Consider the following 6,566-nt stretch of genomic DNA (forward strand, 5'->3'; position numbering starts at 1 on the left):
GAATTTATTTCCCTCGCACTAAATGGGCAGAATTTTTTTTCCCTCGCACCAGATGGGCAGAAGTTATTTCTCTCGCACTAAATGGGGAGAATTTTTTTTCCCTCGCACAAGATGGGCAGAATTTTTCCCCTCGCACCAGATGGGGAGAATTTTTCCCCCTCGCACCAGATGGGCACATTTTTTCCCCTCGCACCAGATGGGCAGAATTTATTTCCCTCGCACTAAATGGGCAGAATTTTTTTTCCCTCGCACCAGATGGGCAGAAGTTATTTCTCTCGCACTAAATGGGGAGAATTTTTTTTCCCTCGCACCAGATGGGCAGAATTTATTTCCCTCGCACAAGATGGGCAGAATTTTTCCCCCTCGCACCAGATGGACACTTTTTTTCCCTCGCACCATATGGGCAGAATTTATTTCCCTCGCACAAGATGGGGAGAATTTTTTTTCCCTCGCACCAGATGGGCCTACTACGATGATGTTTTCACTGCGCAGATTCAGTATCAACGTGATTAGATTTTAATTTCCTGTCAAGATTATTCTGAAGAACCGCCTCGTAGTGCGTGGTAGTAATTATCTGTTCGCTCTTTCATTGGTCATCTCAGTCGCCATTTAATTGTGAGTAATTATGAATGATTAAACATAATTATGCAATTAACGTTTATTTTATGAAAATCATGATAATTATTCGAAGTTGTTTCGTGCCTTATGAACATCCATTTCAAATACAGTTAAATATTTACCAGAGACACGCTTTTCGAGAGTTGACGGTTGGTCTCTTTTTCTTTTAAAGATTAAAATTAACAAGTCAACTTACGTTATTTATACTGAAGTTGAAAGCATCATTAAAAAAATCTGAAAGAAAGAATCAGAACATAAAACTAAAGATAGTTCTTAAAATGCTTAAAGAGAAAAAAGTTATTTTAGGCTAGTTATTATTGAAGTTAATGTTGGTTATTTACTGTGGAAGTTACTGTTGGCTAGTTATTATTGAAATTAATGTTGGTTATTTACTGTGGAAGTTACTGTTGGCTAGTTATATTGAAGTTAATGTTGGTTATTTACTGGTGAAGTTACTGTTGGTTAGTTATTATTGAAGTTAATGTTGGTTAGTTATTATTGTTAGTTAATGCTGGTTAGTTATTATTGACGTTAATGCTAGTTAGTTATTATTGACGTTAATGCTTGTTAATTATTATTAAAGTTAATGTTGGTTATTTATTATTGTTAGTTAATGTTGGTTAAGTATTATTGACGTTAATGCTAGTTAGTTATTATTGACGTTAATGCTGGTTAGTTATTATTGACGTTAATGTTGGTTAGTTATTATTGTTAGTTCACGTTGTTTTATTAGCTCAAAGATACACAATGAACTGTCTGCGTTTTGTCCAACGTGAGGAATCGAGCCCCGGATAGCGATATAAATCCGGAGAGTTACCGCTGACCTACCGAGGGACATAAAATAAAATAAATTTACAAGAATGTTAACAGAAGTTTGCATAACATATTCATAACTTTAGGAAACAACGTACATACAAACAAAACACACAAATAGGTTCCTGGATCAACTATACAAATACTAATAATACGTTTTCTGTAACTTGCTAAATATTACAAAATAAAAGTGTTAATGAGATCGTATAATCATGTAAAGGTGAAAAGTCGTAAGGTTTTCGACCCCTATACTTTCATCAACAAAGAAACTTATTTGAGTCAGGTGACTGATAAAAAAATGACCATAGAAGAAAGCAAAATGGTATGGACCTTCCTTTTTTTTCAAGGGTCATGAGCGTTTTAACGTATAGTGGAAAGAAATTGTTAGAGCTTGTAAATCTTAGGGAATAAGTCTCAAGTGTACTTAAAGTGTGGTTACATGCAATGTTGATCAGCCTGGGTTTCGTTCGTATATACCACGAAACGCATCCTTACTCATGCAAATAAAAAACAAATGATAGGCTATTATAGACGCTCTCCAAGAGGTCCGCGTCTTGGTTGTTCGCAGGAAGGAAGTAAATTGAACACCAGTGAAGAGCTATAGAAACTTACTCAGGCCGAAGAAACCCATAAGAAAGTTCCCACTTATTGGTATGCTCATGTTAAAATTAAAAACTAATTTATTTCGCTGTTATTTTAGGCTAACATTCGCCACTTCTTTCTCTAGTAGCTTCATCTTCTCTTAACGTATCTTCTTTGATTTGAAAAAGCAATGAACCAGAATAATTTTTTTTCTTTTGTTTTCCAGAGGCAAAGTATCTAAAAGCTTATTTGTTACTCTTTGGCGTTACAAATGCAACGGACCGTGGTTTTATTTTGCAAGTGTGAGTTATGAAGTTAACTTAGTTGTTGCTGTTTTCTTGTCTGGCAAAAAGTAAAGAAACTAAGGTCTGGCTTGTTTTATCGCTTTGCAAATTCAAGGGATCTAAAGGCTAATATATGATATAATATAAAGCACAAAGGTTTTCTTTGTTTGGAATTTCGCGCAAAGCTCAATGAGTACCGAATTTTTAGCTAATAAACTAGACTGAAGGCAACAAAACAGCAGCACACATCGCCAACTCTTGGGATATTTTAATCGAACAATAATGAAATTTTACCATCACTCTTATAACGCACTCAAAGGCCCCAAAATGCGGCATGCGTTTTAAAGCATCGGGACGTGAGTTACGAATTAGCGCAAAGAACCTAAAGGTTGAATTAGCGCAGAGAACCTAAAGGTTGAATTAGCACAGAGAACCTAAAGACTTCTTTATAATTCTTGTGTCTTGAAAATACAGAGTGACTTGAAAGTTTTTTTTTTTCCAAATTAAGAAAACCAGGACTAGCGACTATCCTTAAATGGTTGACATAGATTTATTTTGGCAAAGAAAATTGTAATATTTTATCTCTGTATCTTTTATAATGCAGTTATGCACATTCTGATGTAATTGACTAAAACCTGAAATCGTTGTCCTGACAAGAAAACGAAAATATTTTTGGCATTAAAATAGAGGCGTTTAAAATAATGAAGCTAAGAGAACACTCATTGTTTCACGGTACGTGAACGAACCAGAACAGCGTTTTAAAAGGTTCAACAAAAAATGTACAGATTTAACATAATTTCATTAATTAAAAAAACAAGAATACAAAATTTAATTCTAATTTAAAGGTACAGAAAAGTACTGGTTTGTTTTCAAGAAAAATAAAACATAATTGAATAACAATTCTGACACCACAGTCAGCTGACTACTGCAGTATCGAACTACATCGGATTTGTCAGCCTAGCTGAGACAAAGCAAACTAAATGGATATTATTTTAATGTTTTAGGCATGGGCAGTAGATCTGTGGTTTTTATTTAGCGAAAAAATATTGTGAGGCCATTTAACTCTGGAGCTAAATATAGTAATCTAGACTTAGTAACCGGGTTTTATCTAGATTCAGTAACGAGGTTTTGTCTAGAATTAGTAATCAGGTTTTGTCTAGAATTAGTAACCAGGTTTTGTCTAGATTTAGTAACCAGGTTTTATCTAGATTCAGTAACGAGGTTTTGTCTAGAATTAGTAATCAGGTTTTATATAGAATTAGTAATCAGGTTTTGTCTAGATTTAGTAACCAGGTTTTGTCCAGATTTAGTAACCAGGTTTTATATAGAATTAGTAATCAGGTTTTATATAGAATTAGTAATCAGGTTTTGTCTAGATTTAGTAACCAGGTTTTGTCTAGATTTAGTAACCAGGTTTTATATAGAATTAGTAATCAGGTTTTATATAGAATTAGTAATCAGGTTTTACATAGAATTAGTAATCAAGTTTTGTCTACAATTAGTAACCAGGTTTTATATAGAATTAGTAATCAAGTTTTGTCTACAATTAGTAACCAGGTTTTGTCTAGAATTAGTAATCAGGTTTTGTCTAGAATTAGTAACCAGGTTTTGTCTAGAATTAGTAACCAGGTTTTGTCTAGATTTAGTAATCAGGTTTTGTCCAGATTTAGTAACCAGGTTTTGTCCAGATTTAGTAACCAGGTTTTGTCTAGAATTAGTAACCAGGTTTTGTCTAGAATTAGTAATCAGGTTTTGTCTAGATTTAGTAATCAGGTTTTGTCCAGATTTAGTAACCAGGTTTTACCAGATTTAGTAACCAGTTTTATCTAAAATTAGTAATCAGGTTTTGTCTAAATTAAGTAACAGGGTTTTATCTAGATATAGAACCCGGGTTCATCTTGATTTAATACCCGGGTTTTATCTAGATATAGAACCCGGGTTCATCTTGATTTAATACCCGGGTTTTATCTAGATATAGAACTCGGGTTCATCTAGATTTAATACCCGGGTTTTGTCTAGATATAGAACTCGGGTTCATCTAGATTTAATACCCGGGTTTTGTCTAGATATAGAACTCGGGTTCATCTAGATTTAATACCCGGGTTTTGTCTAGATATAAAACGCGAGTGACGTCTAGATTTAATAACCGGGTTTTGTCTAGATATAGAACTCGGGTTCATCTAGATTGAATACCCGGGTTTTGTCTAGATATAAAACGCGAGTGACGTCTAGATTTAAAACCCGAGTTTTGTCTAGATATAGAACTCGGATTTCGTCTAGATTTGATACCCGAGTTTTTGCTGTTGTGTTAATCACCAAGCAGTTAGGCTTAAGTTTTAACTTTAGGAAAATTTGATTCACCATTCAGGTGTACGATAATACTGCTCCTTTAAAGGCTGTTTTACATATTATATGGAACGAATCAAATATAAAATTTTCAAATTAAGGTCTGATATGATAAAAGGAAATTCAACTCTTTTTTTTTTATTTTTGTTTACTACATTAAATCTGTCTATAACGCTACCAACGTATACACTGTTACACTGCTGTTCCCAGATCGATATGGTATCTCCTACTGCGACACGTAATAAGCTAAACAGAAGCCACAGTATTTAATGTTTATCTAATATAACAAGCCACTTAAGTGAGATGACGTTTGACAGTAGTAACAACGCCCCTGGGGCCGAGACTATACTCGCTGATCATGATAGGTTAGAATACAACCACAAACACGTCATGGCGAGATTATTGACAGAGCACTACCGTCCGTTTGTTATTTGCGTAGTGTTCGGGTATCAGACTTCGAATTTTAGCGTTTTAAGGCCCAGAAGCTGATCCGCCAGCAGAAAACATATTCACTAGACTGTCATTATTATTAATCATCTATAATATTTTTATGTATGAATATATATATATATATTATAACAAGCAATGTGTAGAATATCATCAGTCTTATACTCCTAGCTCTAATAAAATCGCAATGTCAAAACATTGACAGAAATAAAATGTTTCTTTTTTCATTATCACCTGGAGAGTTAAGGTAGTTGTTTTTTTCCTTATAATTTTATTGCCAAAATAACATCATTGATTACACAGGCCGGCGAATTTCAACTTCATAAAAGTTGTTTTGGTTTTAATAACGGATTTTTTCATAATTCAGCTACGCAGATTTCGAAAATAATATTCATTTTTCTGCTATCACGTAAAGATTTTTTTTACAAACCTGGAAGAAAAAGAAACTCAAATTATCATTTCGTTTACCGAAATGAACATTTTTTATTAACATGTTTGGTAACAAAAATACAAATAAACTGAAGAACATGGCCAAGTGGTAAGGACGCTCGACTCGCAATCTGCGGGTCGCGAGTTCGAATCCCCGACACACCAAACATGCTCGCCCTTTCAGCCGTGGGGGCGTTATAATGTGACGGTCAATCCCACTATTCGTTGGTAAATAAGTAGCCCAAGAGCTGGCGGTTGGTGGTGATGACTAGCTGCCTTCCCTCTAGTCTTACACTGCTAAATTAGGGACGGCTAGCGCAGATAGCCCTCGTGTAGCTTTGCGCGAAATTCAAACAAACAAACTGAAGAAAAGGGAAGAACACTGATGTCAAACGAATATGCATCCTCATTCATCCAGATTTTGTTTGTGAAATCTACGTATTTTAATCTCAAAATTACGTGTTGTGGTTCTTCTTTTACGTATTGTCTCTGGAGCATCTCGTTTCAACGACAGCAGTAATCTGCCATGATGTTTCATTTCACCTTCCAGAATACCTCCTCTTCATTTCCCCGATGTCTTGATGAAACCTTTCCAGTCGTTTCAGATTGAAAACAATCTCTATCATCATTTCTATTGACATCAGATTCAGAATCAGGTGAAACTGTATCAAGAGTCTCCGGTGGAGTAGGTACAGGTACATCAGGTTCATGAGCAACGGGTCTTATACAAGATTGAAGGTTCGGATAAAAAGTTGTTATTTTATCTCGAGTGTTGTAGCCTTGCACGTTACATGAGCAAAAATATCAGTCATCTCCGTGGTTTCTAGGCTCACGCCAGACCAGTGGAATTCCAATAGGCAAAGTATTTTTCTTACCTTTAGTCCATTGTCTCAACTCTTCAACACAAGCGGTGAAAACTTTGTGCGGAGCCCATGATTTGTCTTGTTCCCCTCAAGTTTCATTCCAAAATACGCTTTTTTTTGACGAATTCTGTAATGTTTTGCCTTTATTTACCACAAATATAACAGAATATGTTTCGGTCATTTA

Source organism: Limulus polyphemus, unplaced genomic scaffold (assembly GCF_000517525.1).
Source record: "Limulus polyphemus unplaced genomic scaffold, Limulus_polyphemus-2.1.2 Scaffold7623, whole genome shotgun sequence".
In the NCBI taxonomy this organism is placed as follows: domain Eukaryota; kingdom Metazoa; phylum Arthropoda; class Merostomata; order Xiphosura; family Limulidae; genus Limulus; species Limulus polyphemus.